At 44.3% G+C, this 20,120-nt stretch overlaps 1 long non-coding RNA gene across 1 annotated transcript in view; it reads right to left on the reverse strand.

Moving 5' to 3' along the window:
• Positions 1-2,465: 2,465 nt before the first annotated feature.
• LOC124256805 overlaps positions 2,466-20,120 on the reverse strand; it is a 219,190-nt gene continuing 201,535 nt past the window's right edge. Inside the window, exon 7 of the long non-coding RNA XR_006893109.1 lies at positions 2,466-2,587. This is a non-coding gene — a long non-coding RNA (uncharacterized LOC124256805). The remainder of the gene's footprint in view (positions 2,588-20,120) is intronic.

The raw sequence follows: 20,120 nt of genomic DNA on the forward strand, positions 1-20,120 counted from the left end.
GGCTCAGCGTTTGTCAAGACGCTCATGGTTCGTCTGCTTACAGTTACTTTTTACAGGATCATCATCATCATCATCATCATCAGAGGAAGAAGAAGAAAAAAAAGACTCGGAGTCAATTATAGATAGATCGGCGTCGTATTGCTGATATTCTGCTGATAGTCGTCGTCATCATCATCATCATCACCACCACCATCATCAACAAATGCTCAGCCGCCATCGGAGTCACTGGATTTTAAAACTTCTGATAGTTCTTTTTGAAATCCGACGCAACGATTAACTGGAAATCTCAATATGCATTCTGACTGCGTGCAAACAAAGGTCACGAGTGAAATGATTTTTGTATGAGTTTCTTGCTTAATGCCACACAAGCAATATTCCAGCTAAGTAACGAATGTAAACGGTCGAGACTGTGCAATCCTCCACACGGTTATCGTCATGAATTATATATAATTTTCAACTACTACAGGCGATAAAACTGTTTGCGCAATAAAGAGTGAGTGAGTGAGTTTAGTTTTACGCCGCTTTTAGCAATATTCCAGCTATATCACGGCGGGCTCCACCACAAATGAGTTTCGCACACATTGTACCCATGTGGGAATCGAACCCGGGTCTTCGGCGTGACGAGCGAACGCCTTAACCACTATGCTTCAGGAAGGACAAGAAACAAAAACATTCGTTTAGTGTGTTTGTTTGTTGTTTTTCGTCACAGTCAGAAATATTCCAGTCGAATCTGGACCAGGCAATCAAGTGACTGACATGATGAGCATCAATCTGCGTGGTTGGGGTACGATGACATGTGTCAGCCAGGTCAGCGAGCCTGACCACCCGATCCCGTTAGTCGCCTCTTACGACAAGCATGGGTTGCTGAAGATCAATTCTATCCCGGATTTTCATGGGAGGGAGTGGATTGGGTTGTATTTGCTTTACAAATGGGTTTCCATGTTGCACCAAAATGGGGGGAAAATGAGCGAACACTTTACCCACTGGACTATTGATATGTGGCTGCCGAGGATCATATTTAATAGCCCCACTCAAAAAACAGTCACGCCAAACAACGTCCCGCCATCTCACGTCGTCGACCACCCTGCATGTCTCCATGACAATAAGACGCCAGCGCAATTTACACAAAACTCTGGTGTAATGAGACCATGCCCCACCCAGCTCCTTCCACCCTCCACTTCTCGTGTACTTTGTCATTAGCAGTACACATTCGAAAAGCACTGCTGGCTACAATCGCTCACCGGTCTACTGTTCGCAAGCCTCGTCTATGCAATTGAACGGAAGTTGTGCGCACCACCCTGGCTAAATATGGTCTTTGACTAGTGCTCCGTCTGGCCCTCGTCCGCCCAAAACGTCGAGCGCATTGTGCTGTGTGTTAAAGTCTGTTTTTTCTTACTTTTTTACCACGTGGATCTCAAATTAAGGGATTAGCTGAGAAAAGATTCGTATTGTTAGAAGTATTTCCTTGGCCTTCACGTTAGTCCGTTTTTCATTAGAGTTACCTCCCTTAAGTCTGCCGCGCACGTGTAAAACGGCGCTATATGACCCCCCCATAACGAATATGGTTCATTAGGTAAGCTCAATTTTAAATATGCCTAACGTGTCAAGCGTATTGAAATAGGGCATTGTTTAAAAAATTTAACAACTCATTAAAAATTGTTTTGGCGTGGTGAGTAGCACGATGGTGAATGCGTTTGCTCGTTGCACTGATGGCTCTGTTCGTTTCCACATATGAATGAGTGATTGAGTTTCGTTTTACGCCGCACCCAGCAATATTCCAGCCATATGGCGGCGGTCTGTAAATAATCGAGTCTGGACCAGACAATCCTGTGATCAAACAGCATGAGCATCGATCTGCGCAATTGGGAACCGATGACATGTGTCAACCAAGTCAGCGAGCCTGACCACCCGATCCCGTTAGTCGCCTCTTACGACAAGCATGGGTTACTGAAGATCAATATTCTAACCCGGATCTTCACGGGTAGCCACACATGAAGCGTCAGGCTAGAGGATAATACTGTTCCACTGAGATACCATGCCGGGATACAGCATGGATACCCAGTCACTCATTCACTCATTGAGAAGTTGGGACGGTGGGATAGCCTAGTGGTTAAGGTGTGCGCTCGTTACGCCGGTTTTCACTCACTCACTCACTCATTGAGAAGTAACGAGGACGACAATTATCTCATACTTATGTAGGATATTTGCCCAAAAGATAACAAACCCGTGATGGCCCGGGTTAGAGTTGATTTTCAGTAACCCATGCTTGTAGTAAGAGGCGACTAACGGGATCGGGTGGTCAGACCCCTGACTTGGATGGCACAAGCCATCATATCCAAAATGTGTAGATCAGTGCTCTTGCTGCTGATCACCGGATTGTCCGGTCAAGACTGAATTTTTTTCAGACCGCCGCCATATATCTGGAATATTGCTGAGTGTGGCGTAAAACTAAACTCACTCACTCCTTCTCATGAGTGCACTGGCCCCAACTCACCATAATCTCGGGACGTCTCGCTTGAAACCAACACCGCTTTCCACAGTTCAGTTCCTTGTCTGCCACCCTCTGCTTCGTACTGAGGTCATGGGCCTGGAAAAGTGAGTGAGTGAATGAGTGAGTGAGTGAATGAGTGAGTGAGTGAGTATGGTTTAACGCGGCTTTTAGCAATATTCCAGCAATATCACTTCGGGGAACACCAGAAATCGCTTCACACATTGTGCCCATGTGGGGAATCTAGAAATTATCAAATACACAACTATTGGTTTAGAGACTTGTGCAAGTCTAGATAAAATGGTAAAGAATGCCTAACTCCGGGGTTTCCTTCCACATCAAGCCGGCCAATAACAGGCGACTAACGGGATCGGGTGGTGAGGCTCGCTGACTGGGTAGACTGATGCTCATGCTGTTGATCACTGGGTTGTCTAGTCCTGACTCAATTATTTACAGACCACCGTCATATAGCTTTAATATGGCTGATGGCGGCGTTTAACAAAACCTTTTTTAACAAACTACATTGGATTACTACAAGTTTAAGGGGCGGTGGGGTAGCCTAATGGTTAAAGCGTTGGCTCGTCACGCTGAAGATCCGGGTTCGAATCCCCACATGGGCACAATGTGTGAAGCCCATTTCTGGTGTTCCCCGCCATGATGTTGCTGGAATATTGCTAAAAGCGGCGTAAAACCAAACTCAGTCAGTCAGTCAGTACTACAAGTTTACATTGGATTTTTTACTGGTTTTTATTGTTAAAGCTTAGACGACCATGTCATATTGGGATTTAGTTTCCTAAGAAAGTATCGTGATGCTTATTCTCGTCACATAGATCAGTCACCATGATTGAAATAAGACTCCAACCGTTTTAGACGCTAATGCCTTAATGATTAAAGATTTCAGTGAGGTATGATTTCATAGATAGGATATTTACGTTTGATTGATCACCGACTGTGTCATATATTTCTCTGACCTCGTGCGTGTTGGCGTTACCAAGGAGACTGGTGTGTTTGATGAAAGTCCAAGGTGGATGTTCATCATTTTCGTAAAATCCACGACAAACATAATGAGGCAAACCGGGATCGAACTTACAATCCCATATCTCCAAGGGAGACAATCAGCTAATTGCGGCGCCTCATACGACAGGTTGGTCTTACAATTCCAGATTAATATCATTTTCCCTTTTCAGACCTAATTAACTGTATGTTACGCTGCTGTCCTAATTGAAACGAGTCTAAATCGTCCGCAGAATCTGAATCTAATAGCCTTTCACCCATGAAGATCCGGGTTAGAATTGATCTTCAGCAACCATGCTTGTCGTAATAGGCGACTAACGGGATCGGGTGGTCAGGCTCACTGACTTGGTTGACACATGTCATCGTATCAACGTTGCGTAGATCGATGCCCGTGCTGTTTATCACTGGATTGTCTGTTCCAGACTCGATTATTTACAGACCGCCGCCATATGGCTGGAATATTGCTGAGTGCGGCGTTAAACAATGATCACTCAATCAATCAACTCATAGCCTTGCTCCAAGGTTCTACTGAATGCTAAGCCAATGGATGTACAGCAATTCAGTCCTTTCGAAGAGGCAAGTCTAGATGAGCGGACAGTGGGGACAATGAGTTAATTTTATTATATCTTTTAAAAATCACTATCTAAACTCTGAAATATTACCACACAGATTTGTACAAGTCTAAATTAGACTGGCGTTTAGAAATAATGTCAACTTAACTGAAGTGAGTGGGGTTAGATTTACGCGGCTTTTAGCAATATTCCAGCAATATCAGGGCGGGGGACACCAGAAATGTGCTTCATACATTCACCCATGTGGGAATCGAACTTGGGTCTTCGGCGTGACGAGCGAACGCTTTAACCACTTGGCTACCCCAAGGAGAGGTGAGGCAATCAACAGACTGCGTTGACATGAAACAGGAGTGTTCTGACAGTCAGTCTGGGCTGATTACCGTAACGTAGAACCGTTCCCGTAACACAGCCCGTTACATGTTACGGGAAACGTGGCGGTGTTGATCGGCAATGTCATCACTTCAACACGCCATGTTTATGGAGACTGACAGCGACGGCATCCCAAGCGTGAAAGCTTGGTGCTGTATTTGAGAGAATGGTGCTGCTTGATTGACGGGACGTCCACCACTGCGGCATGGACGTCACCGACTACAGTAGATGTGACAGACGAAACAGGCTGTCTGGGCTGAGGTAAGTGACGTGTCTGTGAGACCCAAGACCGGATAACTGTCATATGTCTCGGGGTATTTGTTATGTCCGAATCTCGTGGATGTTTTGAGTAAGTGAGTGAGTTGATGAGCTGGTGGTCGCTACCCGAATTCCAAACAAGGAGACAGGCATGGGGTAAAGATCCACCCGAAATACCCAAAAGTAACAAGAATGGGGTTTAGATCTACCGGCATCCCCAAAAGATGACAGTCATAGGGTACATATCTATCCGAAAACCGAACAAGGAGACAGGCATGGGGTAAAGATCTACCCGAAATCCTAACAAGGATACGGGCATGGGGTTCAGATCTATACGAAATCCCAACAAGGAAATCCCAGCACAATAAACAGATCTAAGATGAATCAGAATGAGGAGACAAGCACGGGTATTACAGATCTACCCGAAATCCTCAGCAAAGCATAGGGTACGTCTACCCGACATCAAAATGAGAAGACAGGCATGGGGTATTATCTACCCAAAATCCCTACAAGGAGACAAGCATGGGGTTTAGATCTACCCGAAATCCTAATGAGGAGACAGACATGGGGTACAGATCTACCCGAAATCCCTACAAGGAGACAAGCATGGGGTACACATCTACCCGAAATCAAAATGACGAGACAAGCATGGGTTACAGATCTGCCCGAAATAAGAATGACGAGACAAGAGCCTCAGGGAAAAAACTCTGCCTCAGAACCCAGTGACCAACGCAAAGGTCTGGGTGCCGTTGTAGAAAACAACCTTAGCGCTACGACTGTCCTAAGTCTGTTTTGAGGAAGGGGAGTTGCGATGCCTCAGCGCTACGACTGACGTAAGTCTGTGTTAAGGTGTGGGAGTTACGATCACCTTCGCGTTACGACTGACGTAAGTCTGTGTTAAGGTGTGGGAGTTACGATCACCTTCGCGCTACGACTGACGTAAGTCTGTGTTAAGGTACGATCACCTTCGCGCTACGACTGACGTAAGTCTGTGTTAAAGGTATGGGAGTTACAATGTTAAAGTCTATGTTAAAGTATTGGAGTTACGATCACCTTCGCGCTACGACTGACGTAAGTCTGTGTTAAAGTATTGGAGTTACGATCACCTTCGCGCTACGACTGACGTAAGTCTGTGTTAAGGTATGGGAGTTACGATCACCTTCGCGCTACGACTGACGTAAGTCTGTGTTAAGGTATGGGAGTTACGATCACCTTCGCGCTACGACTGACGTAAGTCTGTGTTAAGGTATGGGAGTTACGATCACCTTCGCGCTACGACTGACGTAAGTCTGTGTTAAGGTACGATCACCTTCGCGCTACGACTGACGTAAGTCTGTGTTAAGGTATGGGAGTTACGATCACCTTCGCGCTACGACTGACGTAAGTCTGTGTTAAGGTACGATCACCTTCGCGCTACGACTGACGTAAGTCTGTGTTATGGTACGATCACCTTCGCGCTACGACTGACGTAAGTCTGTGTTAAGGTATGGGAGTTACGATCACCTTCGCGCTACGACTGACGTAAGTCTGTGTTAAGGTACGATCACCTTCGCGCTACGACTGACGTAAGTCTGTGTTAAGGTGTGGGAGTTACGATCACCTTCGCGCTACGACTGTAAGTCTACGTTAAGGTATGGGAGTTACGATCACCTTAGCACTAAGATCGCTTTGTACAACGATACCTGGATCGAAGAGTGAACATTCTGCGTTTACCAAAAGTTGCCTTACATCACATCTAAGGAAAATAATATGACATCTATCGAGGTCTTCCGAGTGCGTTCTTGCAGTAAGATTATCCAGAAAGTTAACACCATGTCTTTAAAAGAGTAGAGCACAAATAGACACATGGCATCACACCACAGAAACTTGCGCAACTCTGTAAGTGCTGTAGGCATAGTTGACCGCCTAGCTGTATAAATAACTGCTAAACACCGTCATTATTTCGGAAGGATATCCAACTGGACATTGAACCGGTCAAGAAGGTTAATAATTAATGAAAGACATTTTTTGTGTGATTCTTGAGCTTTTTTAGGGTGGATATTGACACCAAGGAGTGCGTCATTTCACAAGGAAAAGAACAGTGCATTTTGTTTGCTGATATAACTTTGTTACAGGATTATAAGCACTTAAAAAAGGTTCGGCAAGTGAGCAAGGTATTTCTGTTCATATTTTACAACGTTAGTCATATACTGGTGTTAAAAAGACGGTGACAGGCGCGCCCAGACAACGTGATATGTAAATTGAACGTCGTTGTCAGTGATGCATGGGATTTGTTTACGTAAAAAAGTGAAATTATACGAAATAAAGGGAGTGATTATTTGAGGTGGGTTTTTAAATGTTGATAAAACTGTTTTTACTATAATTTTATATTTGAGGTTAATCTTCAATGGATTGAACTTGCGATGAACCTTTAATTATTGTGACGTCATGATACATATGGTATAAACAGCCATTCTTTCCAAGAATGTGTCTGTTCTCAAACGTTGCCTTCGACTACAGTTGTGACGTCAACTGCTACGGCTCTTCATCGACAACTACCCCTGCAACTGACCACTCGAAAGTTTATGCTGAGTGGAACTTCGAAACTGTTCTTTTAAATTGTCACGATTTACAAAATTCCGGATTGACGAACGATTGCAAATGGTAATATATCATAGACATGTCGTGGGTCCTCAGATAACTGTACCCGTGAAGGTCCGGGTTAGAATGTGCCTTCAATAACCCATGCTTGTCGTAAGAGGTGACTAACGGGATCGGATGGTCAGGCTCGCTGACTTGGTTGACACATGTCATCGGTTCCCAATTACGCAGATCGATGCTCATGCTGTTGATCACTGATTTGTCTGGTCCAGAATTGATTATTTACAGACCGCCGCCATATAGCTGAATATTGCTGAGTGCGGCGTAAAAATCACCTCACTCAGGGTAACTGTCCGCATTTCAGGATGTCCGGTCTACCGAGGTGCTGATTAACAAGGTTTTACATTGCCTGTTATTGTATAACCTATCGTGCCAGACTGTATGGCCGTATAAAAGAGATATCAAGTGAACATACCGCCATATACTACTTGTAAGCGTTCGTACCTGCCACGGTACTGGTCGCAGCTGACAGAATAATATGAATGCATTTAACAAATCAAATTAAACGAAATTTCAGTAGTCCTCAAACCGTATTCCACCAGACACTGCTAATATTTTCATTTTTTCTCTCTCTGCGAAACTGAATCAGGGGCAACGCGATACGAACGTGCCAGGACTCCGAATCGGAGGAATTTTGATACAGAGTTCAAAAGTTGAGGAAACTAAAAATTAAAGACAAATTTCGACATGAGACGACGAGTTCACCAGACAGAGCATGATCGGTTGGAGAGAAGGGTGGAGGGGGGAGAAGAAATTCGCGTTGACTCATGTACAGCTGGCTATTAATAGAACGTCTAGACGGTCGCCATTCAGTTGCTCTACAATGAGCGTCTCGCACCCTGTCCCCTCCCCCTCCCATGCCCCCGTCTCCTGATTCACACCCTTTATAGATTGCATGGTACCCGCAAACTTGCGGTAGTCAATGTGTCGTGGCAGAAGTGCTCTGTGGTCGCTGTCGTTGTGTTTATGCCCCTCCGATGACGTCGACCCCTTACCCTGCCCCCATCCGATCCGCTCTCTGTACCCAAACATAATCTCTAACAGTTCAGGGTACCCTGAATCTGATTGTCATTAAATGTCTAGATATACGTGTGTCAAAGTAAGTTTCTGACGTCTTTGAGTGGCATTTTAGAAGTTAGGAATTACAATATAAACAAACTTTATGGATAACAACTTCTTTATTTCGTGAGTGCGACGGTTCGATACAGATTCAGATTCAAGCAGGAACGGTACAGGAATCCGAATCGAAACGTCGCACGCACGAAATAAAGAAGCTGTTATCCGTAACGTTTGTCTATATTGTACCTGGTTTGAGACTTGTAACCTTTGTTTACTATCCTCACCCGACCCCTCCTCCATCAGCGACCCTTCCATACCGCCACACCACCTTCTCCCATGCACCATAACACCTAACCTGAAACTTTTCTCTAAATTATGCTGTTTTCAGTGAAGGAATGGCCACTCGAATAAATCAATAACGAGTGAGTGAGTTTAGTTTTACTCCGCTTTTAGCAATATTCCAGCAATATCACGGTGGGGGACACCAGAAATGGGTTTCACACATTGTACCCTTATGCGGATTCGAACCCCGTGGGGTGGGGGTGTAAGGGGCGCACCAAAGTGATCAACATCCAAACATCTAACATCTGTTTTACCTCGGGCTCACATAAAACCCACTCACTTACCTACTGACCCACCAATTTACTCGCATTTACTCACTCACCAACACACCTATTTCCTCACTCACTCACCAACACACCTATTTCCTCACTCACTCACCAACACACCTATTTCCTCACTCACTCACCAACACACCTATTTCCTCACTCACTTACCAACACTCCTATTTACTCACACACTCAGCAACACTCCTATTTACTCACTCACTCACCAACGCTCCTATTTCCTCGCTCACTCACCAACACACCTATTTCCTCACTCACTCACCAACACAACCATTTACTCACACACTCTGCAACACACCTATGTCCTCACTCACAAAAATCTCACCCATTTACCCTCACATCCCCTCACCAACACACCCACTTACTCACTCACCCACCAACACAACCATTTACTTACGCACTCACCAACACAACTATTTACTCACTCACTCACTAACACACCCATTTCCTCACTCACTCTCCAATACACCTATTTACTCACTCACTCACCAACACACCTATTTACTCACTCACTCACTCACCAACACACCCATTTACGCACTCACCCACTCACTCACCAACACACCCATTTACTCACTCACTCACTAACACACCCATTTACTCACTCATTCACTCACCAACACACCCATTTACTCACTCACCAACACACACATTTACTCACTCACTCACTCACCAACACACCCATTTACTCACTCACCAACACACCCATTTACTCAATCACTCACTCACCAACACTCCCATTTACTCACTCACCAAGACTCCAATTTACACACTCACTCACTTACCAACCCACCCGTTTACTCACTCACTCACTCATCAACGCACCCATTTGGTCATATACTCACCAACACACCCATTTACTCACACACACACCAACACACCCATTTACTCACACACTCACCAACACACCCATTTACTCACACACTCACCAACACACCCCATTTACTCACACACTCACCAACACACCCATTTACTCACACACTCACCAACACACCCATTTTACTCACACACTCACCAACACACCCATTTACTCACACACTTCTCACCAACACACCCATTTACTCACTCACCAACACACCCATTTACTCACTCACCAACACACCCATTTACTCACACACTCACCAACACACCCATTTACTCACTCACCAACACACCCATTTACTCACTCACCAACACACCCATTTACTCACTCACCAACACACCCATTTACTCACTCACCAACACACCCATTTACTCACACACTCACCAACACACCCATTTACTCACTCACTCACCAACACACCTATTTACTCACTCACTCACTCACCAACACACCCATTTACGCACTCACCCACTCACTCACCAACACACCCATTTACTCACTCACTCACTAACACACCCATTTACTCACTCATTCACTCACCTACACACCCATTTACTCACTCACTCACTCACCAACACACCCATTTACTCACTCACTCACCAACACACCCATTTACTCACTCACTCACCAACACACCTATTTACTCACTCACTCACTCACCAACACACCCATTTACGCACTCACCCACTCACTCACCAACACACCCATTTACTCACTCACTCACTAACACACCCATTTACTCACTCATTCACTCACCAACACACACATTTACTCACTCACTCACTCACCAACACACCCATTTACTCACTCACCAACACACCCATTTACTCAATCACTCACTCACCAACACTCCCATTTACTCACTCACCAAGACTCCAATTTACACACTCACTCACTTACCAACCCACCCGTTTACTCACTCACTCACTCATCAACGCACCCATTTGGTCATATACTCACCAACACACCCATTTACTCACACACACACCAACACACCCATTTACTCACACACTCACCAACACACCCATTTACTCACACACTCACCAACACACCCATTTACTCACACACTCACCAACACACCCATTTACTCACACACTCACCAACACACCCATTTACTCACACACTCACCAACACACCCATTTACTCACTCACCAACACACCCATTTACTCACACACTCACTCACCAACACACCCATTTACTCACACACTCACTCACCAACACACCCATTTACTCACACACTCATCAACACACCCATTTACTCACATACTCACTCACCAACACACCCATTTACTCACACACTCACCAACACACCCATTTACTCACACACTCACTCACCAACACACCCATTTACTCACACACTCACCAACACACCCATTTACTCACACACTCACTCACCAACACACCCATTTACTCACACACTCACCAACACACCCATTTACTCACATACTCACTCACCAACACACCCATTTACTCACACACTCACCAACACACCCATTTACTCACATACTCACCAACACACTCAATCACTCACTCACCAACCCACCCGTTTACTCACTCACCCACTCATCAACGCACCCATTTAGTCATATACTCACAAACACATCTATTTACTCACTCACTTACTCACAAACACACCCATTTACTCACTCACTCACTGGTGTAAGCATGGACTGCAGCCACCACGCGGAAGTTTAACATAGACACCACATTATTCTGACTCTAGGACAACCATTCCTTGTTTTACGCCATAAGATACAAAGGCAGGATAACAACAAGTGCAACGTTTTATCGTCAGTTATTGAATTTATGAAGAAGTGAAAAAAGATAGATCGTCACTGTATATTGTTTCGAAACTAGTCTTTCTTTAGGTAGATCCATGGTGTTCTTATAAAAATATTTTGGCTTATAGTTTTTGCAGTTGTTTAATAAAAACAAAATTCACTTTCCATACTCATCCCGACCATATTCCATCCTTCAACGCCTCTTCTCGCCCTCTTCCGAAAGTCATATGGTTGGTCCGTGTACAACGTTAATTTCATTAGTGACAACAGCTAGTACGCCTTTTTTTCAGGAAAGAAGTTATTTATTGTGAAGAAAGTCACAATGAAACAAATCCTCACGTCAACCTACTCGCTTATGGGACCTGGGCCCGTTCCTCAAAGCGATTGTAGCGCTACGACAGTCGTAAGTCTATGTTAACGTATGGGAGTTACAATCATCGTAGCGCTACGATCGTTTTGAGGAACGGGACCCTATACAACAGAGCCGCACTTGTTTCGTTTTAAAAGTTATCATTAAAGGATCATATTCATAGACTGGTTTTAGTAGTAATATCGCTTAAACTAACGTTGTTGTGACGAGTCCATATAAGCTGACCGCTTTTTACTTGACTTTTATAAATATGAGTTACATTTTAAAATACATTTTTGTTCCAGAGCGCGGTCGAAGCATTAAAGGTGTTTTACGATAAGGGTATTTAGTAATGCATGCCTAAAAGCCTCCTCTATTATTCAATGTTTCGTGGTACGTCTGAACGACTGTGAACGCGAGTAAGATAAGTATGCTATTTCCTGAAGAAATTGTATATAAATGCCGGGATGTGGTTAATATTTTTTTCATATTTTCACTTTAAAAAATATATATATTCAGTTGAAGGTAATATCTTTGTTGAAGTGAGTGAGCTTAGTTTTACACCGCACTCAGCAATATTCCTGCTATATGGCGGTGGTCTGAAAATAATCGAGATTGGACCAGATAATCCAGTGATCAACCGCATGAGCATCGATCTGCGCAATTGGGAACCGATGTCTTTGTTGAAAGAGTGAGTGAATATGGTTTTACGCCGCTTTTAGCTATAGATCGACATCACTGCGAGGGTTTCACTCATTGTACCATGTAGGGAATCGAACCCGGGTATTTGGCGGGACGAGTGAACGCATTGACCACTGGGCTATTACCTCACAGTCCTTGATGAATGTAGGAGAATCGAAACTTTGTTCTATTTTTGTGTGTATTTATTGCAAGCTTGAGTGAACATGTTTTCAGCCTTTTGTGACAATGTCACACTCTGCAGAGAGACACAAATGAATAAGCCTGAACTTTGGTAAAACGAGCGAGCACTGTAACCACGAACCGTCCTATGCCTCTGGTCAGTTTTAAGTGACCCGTGAAGGTCCGGGTTAGAATGAACCATCAGTAACCTATGCTTGTAGTAAGAGACGACTAACGGGGTCGGGTGGTCAGGCTCGCTGACTTGGTTGACACATGTCATCGGTTCCCAATTGCGCAGATCGATGCTCATGCTGTTTGATCACTGGAATGTCTGGTCCAGACTCGATTATTTACAGACCGCCGCCATATAGCTGGAATATTGCTGAGAGCGGCGTAAAATTAAACTCACTCACTCACTCAGTTTGGAGTGAGTGAGTACGCATTTCTAGCAATATTACGCTGGTGAATACCAAAACACGTTCACACAACTGTGGGGAATCGAACTCGGACCTCTGTGTGATTGGCTAACGCTTTAACCACTAGGCTTCCGTGTCACTACGGAAGAGTGAGACACTGAGCGACTGAGTTCAAAATGCTTTTCGACGGCAAATAGAACAAGAACCATTGATAGCATGAACAAAGGTTCCCTTCTTCGGGGATAGGATGGCATAGCTTTGTAAAATATCAGATAGCCATTTTGGTCGGGGTTTTGAAAAACACTCGAAATTTGTAAAGTTTTTTGGTGTTCCAAAGTCATAGCAAAGTTCCCTCATTCACACATTATTTCTTGACCCCCAGCCACCCACCCACATCACCATACCCCCACCCCCAAGGATACACATCCTGACAGACTGTCACACGCAAGCATACATAAACATAAGGTACGGTAGGGTAGCCTTGTGGTTAAAGCGTTTCCTCGTAACGTCGAAAAGGTTCGATTTCCCGGAGGGTGAAGGTCATTTCTAATGTCCCCCGCCCTGATGTTGCTGGAATATTATTAAACGCTAAACACACCGAGATAAATTAAAAATAAAATATATTTAAAAAAATACAAGAAAAAGAGTTAAAAAACCACCCATTCATTTACTAAAGTCCGGCTGTCGAATGTGAGAGTACGGGATGCAACGTCACAGCATAAGACTGACTCAACGCAGTTTCTAAGGTAATAATTCATAGTTTAAATGATAATTTCTAAAATACTATAAATAACAGACTGGGGTCCTGTACTGTCCATTTATCTAGACTTGCCACTTTAAAGGATAGAATTACTATACATCCATGGGCCTAGCACTCAGTACAGCTATGGAACAAGGCTATGTTAGAATGACGGCTTAGCCGGCCATTATGGTCAACTTTACCATTAAGCGAAATTCTGTACATCCTATAGCGCGGCTTTGATGTTCAAACAACTGCCTATTGTGTCCTCATTTAATCTAATCGAACAAAGGTAGAATGGCCAAGAGGGTCGTGTGTTCACCTGTCTCGCATTCTGACCATGTTCGATACCCAGAACATGTCCACACGATGCGCCCGATCTTTAACGTTGTAGTTACCGTTCTGGCACCAACAGCGTTACAAAAGTAAACCACTGGCACTCCTCGAGCGGCCGTCCGTGGGATCGGCGCTCCCTGATAAGTGTTTTATGTGTAATTTGAGTGCGTTTACATGATTGTGGTATTGGGGTCATAACAGGACGCACGTGTTAATTAGCAACGACATAACTGCGGTTTTTCACCCAGCATGCAACGCGCACCGTTGAAAGGTGGCCTCACTCCTTAAGAACCGCAAACATATGCTCAACAGCTAAAATAACTCGACCACAGTCTGGGGGGACCGCGGTGCCTGTTGTGAAGAGCGGACCACTCCTTGTCACTCTCTAAGACCATATTAACCGCAAGCGGAAGATTTGGGTGTAAAAATAAATTATATGTTGGTCTAATGAGGCATGTAAACACCCGGGGTGTGTGTGCTCTCCTTAAAGGTTAAATATCTTTAATCAGCTTGTATCACTTCCACGACCGCAACTGAACATGCCTGTCAGATACCCACCCTTACTTAAAGGGGCACCATCATCTCACTTATATTCAGGGGGCTGCGTGTTGCTGTCCTGCATAACCTGCGTTGCGCTGCAACGGATTGCGCGTTACCTTCAGTTATGAATCTTGCAGTATTACACATTGAGGAGCAAGGCTGCATCTCAACGATTTGTTGTTATGTAATTGCGGTGGGACGGTGGGGTAGTCTAATTGTTAAAGCGTTCGCACGTCACACCGAAGACCCAGGTTCGATTCCCCACATGGTCGCAATGTCTGAAGCGCATTTTTGGTCCCCCGCCGTGATATTGCTGGAAACCTGAGTAAAACTATACTCATTCACTATATGTTATGTTTTATTGTTTTTTGAAAGTTTAGAATCAGTGTTTTATTTGCCTTAGGGGTGGGGGAAGGGGGTAGGACGTTCTGTGATAAGAGTGAGCGAGCGCTTTTAACAATATTCCAGCAGTATGTCTTCGTGACAATAGGGCGTCATGACAGTATGTCTTCATGACAATAGGGCGTCATGACAGTATGTCTTCATGACAATAGGGCGTCATGACAGTATGTCTTCATGAAAATAGGGCGTCATGACAGTATGTCTTCATGACAATAGGGCTTCATGACAGTATGTCTTCATGACAGTATGTCATCATGAAAGTGGGGCATCATAACAATTTCTTCATGACAATAGGGCTTCATGACAGTATGTCTTCATGAAAATAGGGCGTCATGACAGTATGTCTTCGTGAAAGTAGGGCGTCATGTCAGTAATTCTTCGTGAAAATAGGGCGTCATGACAGTATGTCTTCATGACAACAGGGCGTCATGACAGTATGTCTTCATGACAATAGGGCGTCATGACAGTATGTCTTCATGACAATAGGGCGTCATGACAGTATGTCTTCATGAAAATAGGGCGTCATGACAGTATGTCTTCATGACAATAGGGCTTCATGACAGTATGTCTTCATGGCAATAGGGCGTCGTGTCAGTATGTCTTCATGAAAATAGGGCGTCATGACAGTACTTCTTCATGAAAGTGGGGCGTCATGACAATATGTCGTCATAAATGTAGGGCGTCATGGCAGTATGCCGTCATGAAAATAGGGCGTCATGACAGTATGTCTTCATGAAAGTAGGGCATCATGGCAGTAATTCTTCATGAAAGTGGGGCGTCATGACAGTATGTTTTCATGAAAGCAGGGCGCCATGGCAGTATGTTTTCATGAAAGTAGGGCGTCATGGCAGTATGTCGTCATGAAAGCAGGGAGTCATGACAGTATGTTTTCATGAAAGAAGGGCGTCATGGCAGTATATCGTCATGAAAGCAGGGCATCATGACAGTATGTCTTTATGAAAGTAGGGCGTCATGACAGTATGTCTTCATGAAAATAGGGCGTCATGTCAGTATGTCTTCATGAAAATAGGGCGTCATGACAGTACTTCTTCATGAAAGTGGGGCGTCATGACAATATGTCGTCATAAATGTAGGGCGTCATGGCAGTATGCCGTCATGAAAATAGGGCGTCATGACAGTATGTCTTCATGAAAGTAGGGCATCATGGCAGTAATTCTTCATGAAAGTGGGGCGTCATGACAGTATGTTTTCATGAAAGCAGGGCGCCATGGCAGTATGTTTTCATGAAAGTAGGGCGTCATGGCAGTATGTCGTCATGAAAGCAGGGAGTCATGACAGTATGTTTTCATGAAAGAAGGGCGTCATGGCAGTATATCGTCATGAAAGTAGGGCGTCATGGCAGTATGTCGTCATGAAAGCAGGGCAACATGACAGTATGTCTTCATGAAAGTAGGGCGTCATGACAGTATGTCTTCATGAAAATAGGGCGTCATGACAGTATGTCTTCATGACAATAGGGCTTCATGACAGTATGTCTTCATGGCAATAGGGCGTCATGTCAGTATGTCTTCATGAAAATAGGGCGTCATGACAGTACTTCTTCATGAAAGTGGGGCGTCATGACAATATGTCGTCATAAATGTAGGGCGTCATGGCAGTATGCCGTCATGAAAATAGGGCGTCATGACAGTATGTCTTCATGAAAGTAGGGCATCATGGCAGTAATTCTTCATGAAAGTGGGGCGTCATGACAGTATGTTTTCATGAAAGCAGGGCGCCATGGCAGTATGTTTTCATGAAAGTAGGGCGTCATGGCAGTACGTCGTCATGAAAGCAGGGAGTCATGACAGTATGTTTTCATGAAAGAAGGGCGTCATGGCAGTATATCGTCATGAAAGTAGGGCGTCATGGCAGTATGTCGTCATGAAAGTAGGGCATCATTGCAGTACATCTTCATGAAAGTAGGGCATCATGACAGTATGTCGTCATGAAAGTAGGGCGTAATGGCAGTATGTCTTTATGAAAATAGGGCGTCATGACAGTATGTCGTCATGAAAGTAGGGCGTAATGGCAGTATGTCTTTATGAAAATAGGGCGTCATGACAGTACGTCTTCATGAAAGTGGGGCGTCATGACAATATGTCGTCATAAATGTAGGACGTCATAACAGTATGTCTTTATGAAAGTAGGGCGTCATGACAGTAGGTTTTCCTGAAAGTAGGGCGTCATGGCAGTGTGTTCTCATGACAATAGGGTGTCATGACAGTATATCGTCATGAAAGTAGGGCGTCATAACAGTATGTCTTTATGAAAGTAGAGCGTCATGACAGTATGTTTTCATGAAAGTAGGGCGTCATGGCATTATGTCGTCATGAAAGTAGGGTGTCATGACAGTATGTCGTCATGAAAGTAGGGCGTCATAACAGTATGTCTTCATGAAAGTAGGGCGTCATGACAGTATGTCTTCATGAAAGTAGGGCGTCATGACAGTATGTCTTCATGAAAGTCAGGCGTCAAGACAGCAGCACATCCTGTTTGTAATTACCACTCCGCTTTTGCCATGACAATAATATTCGATGACAGCAGGGAATCGCGACATTAACCCAACATGACAGTAGTATATCATGGTAGTAATTCTCCATGACAATAGCACATCATGACAGTAATTCTCCATGACATTAGCGCGTCACGACAGTAATCCTCCACGACAGTAGCACGTCATGACAGCAGCTCTCTGGACATCACAGCATCACGGCTCGTCAAAGACAACCCCCAGAGTTGATCGCCATGACAGAATCAAACTTGTTCCCAAGCATGACCTCGTTCCAGTTCTTGTTGACGCGTACCACTGGATAAATCCTTACAATGACATGAAGCAAAATGTTGCAAGGCCTGGCCGCATACTTCCTAGTTCATTCTTACGCTCTAAACAGACCGCGCCAAGGGACTTAAGCTCCTTGGCAAACACAACCAGTATGCCGTGTCCAAAGCACAAAATCCATTGTATGAGATTAGCATAATCTAATAGTGTAATTCTTGATTTATGCGTTAACACTGGGGTAATTTACACAACGCCAGCCGTTGGCTAGTTCATTTCGAATTCGTTTCAATACAATTCTCACTACAAGACAAGCAGGCCGAATGCCGATAAACGTCGAGTGCCAAATGTCAAATTTGACAGCTACAAAATTGTGTATTGTCTCCGTGGTGCGTTGGGCATGTTCTTTAGGGTTTCGGGAAGGTCTTTGTGCCATGACCTTGACCTTTGACCTGACCTCGTTCTGGCGGCAGATTGTTCTGGACATGTAAACGTGACCGGGCTCAGCATGTCTGGGCAGATCAGCACCAGACAGATAAAAAAACCAGACACACACACACCCAAAAAAATATATATAAAAATACAAAAACGAAAACGGATTTGTCGGCAACATGGACGACAAAACAAACATCGGAACATCAATGTGTAAGCATTTTCGCGGCGCATATTTGGCGATAATATTTTTTCAGGTTTATTCTTCTACGATACAAATGAGACATTAACACTCCCCGGGAAAAAAACCAGACCCGGGCTTAAAAATCTAAGTACTGAACACAACATAGCGACCTGTCACACGTCCAATATTAGATTGAATTGAGCGGAGATTTTTGAAACAAAATTCTCCCTGGAGGTGGTAAAAAAGGCTTCCGTAAAAAAACAACCAGTGTTTAAATATAATAAATATCACTGGCTGACCACTGTGCTATCACATTCAACAGGGGCAAATACGTATGCACTGCGTCACAGATTAAATCTTCTTCTTTTTTTCGTTTCAAACTTTCTCGTATCATCTGAGTTATTTTATTTCGCGACAACAGCACGTCTCCCAAGGAACAGTAAGCATCCAAAACCGTATCTAACTCGTGTTTCACTGAAGGTATTAAACACGTCCTACCGGAAATTTTGATGCAGTATAAACGCTTGAAAACGCGACAAAAAGTGTTGGGGAAAAAATGAACAGAGAAATGGAACGTGATATACAAAAAAACCCATTTCTCTCAAATTATGACAAGTACTGATGGCAGAATGCTGTCACTGTTTTCGGTTCTTTCATGGCAACGTTTATAGTGAGTTTAGTTTTACGTCGCTTTTAGCAATATTCCAGCAATATCACGGCGGGGGACATCAGAAATGGGCTTCACACATTGTACCCCTGTGGGGAATCGAACCCGGGTCTTCGGCGTGACGAGTGAACGCTTTACCCACTAGGCTACCCCACCGGCTCTCTCAAGCAATATAACCGTGAGGAATGACATAATAGGCTTCACGCGTAATCCATGTTGAGAATCGAACCCGGACCTCGGCGTGATCTGCGAACACTTAACCATCAGAGCCCCCATGATGCCAGCTGGCGTGACGTTATTGTATCCTCCCCAGGACATCCTCATTAGTAAACGATATCCTCCCACGGAACAATGTGTAACACATGATGGATCGCAGAGTGACGCTTGGGATCGGAATCACACCGCGATCGTATATTTAGTGCGATCAGAGACCATCCCTCGGTATACGGTTTATGGCACCAGAGACCCGATACTGGTATATGGTCTCTAGTGCTCTGCACAATGAACTGCGAATTCTTCAACACACCTATTTCTTCAATGGAAAATGAGCATGTTTTATGCGGCTTTTAGCAATATTCAAGCAATATCACGGCGAGGGACACCATTATTATTATAGGATATTTATATAGCGCACATATCCATGTATTTATTACATGCTCAAGGCGCTGACATGTTTTCCCCTCGATCACTGGATGTCAATCTCAACGGCACATCGTTTTATCAATCTCAACTCCCCGGGGATCAT

Source organism: Haliotis rubra, unplaced genomic scaffold, assembly GCF_003918875.1.
Source record: "Haliotis rubra isolate DU_JTF1 unplaced genomic scaffold, ASM391887v1 Scf64, whole genome shotgun sequence".
NCBI lineage: Eukaryota > Metazoa > Mollusca > Gastropoda > Lepetellida > Haliotidae > Haliotis > Haliotis rubra.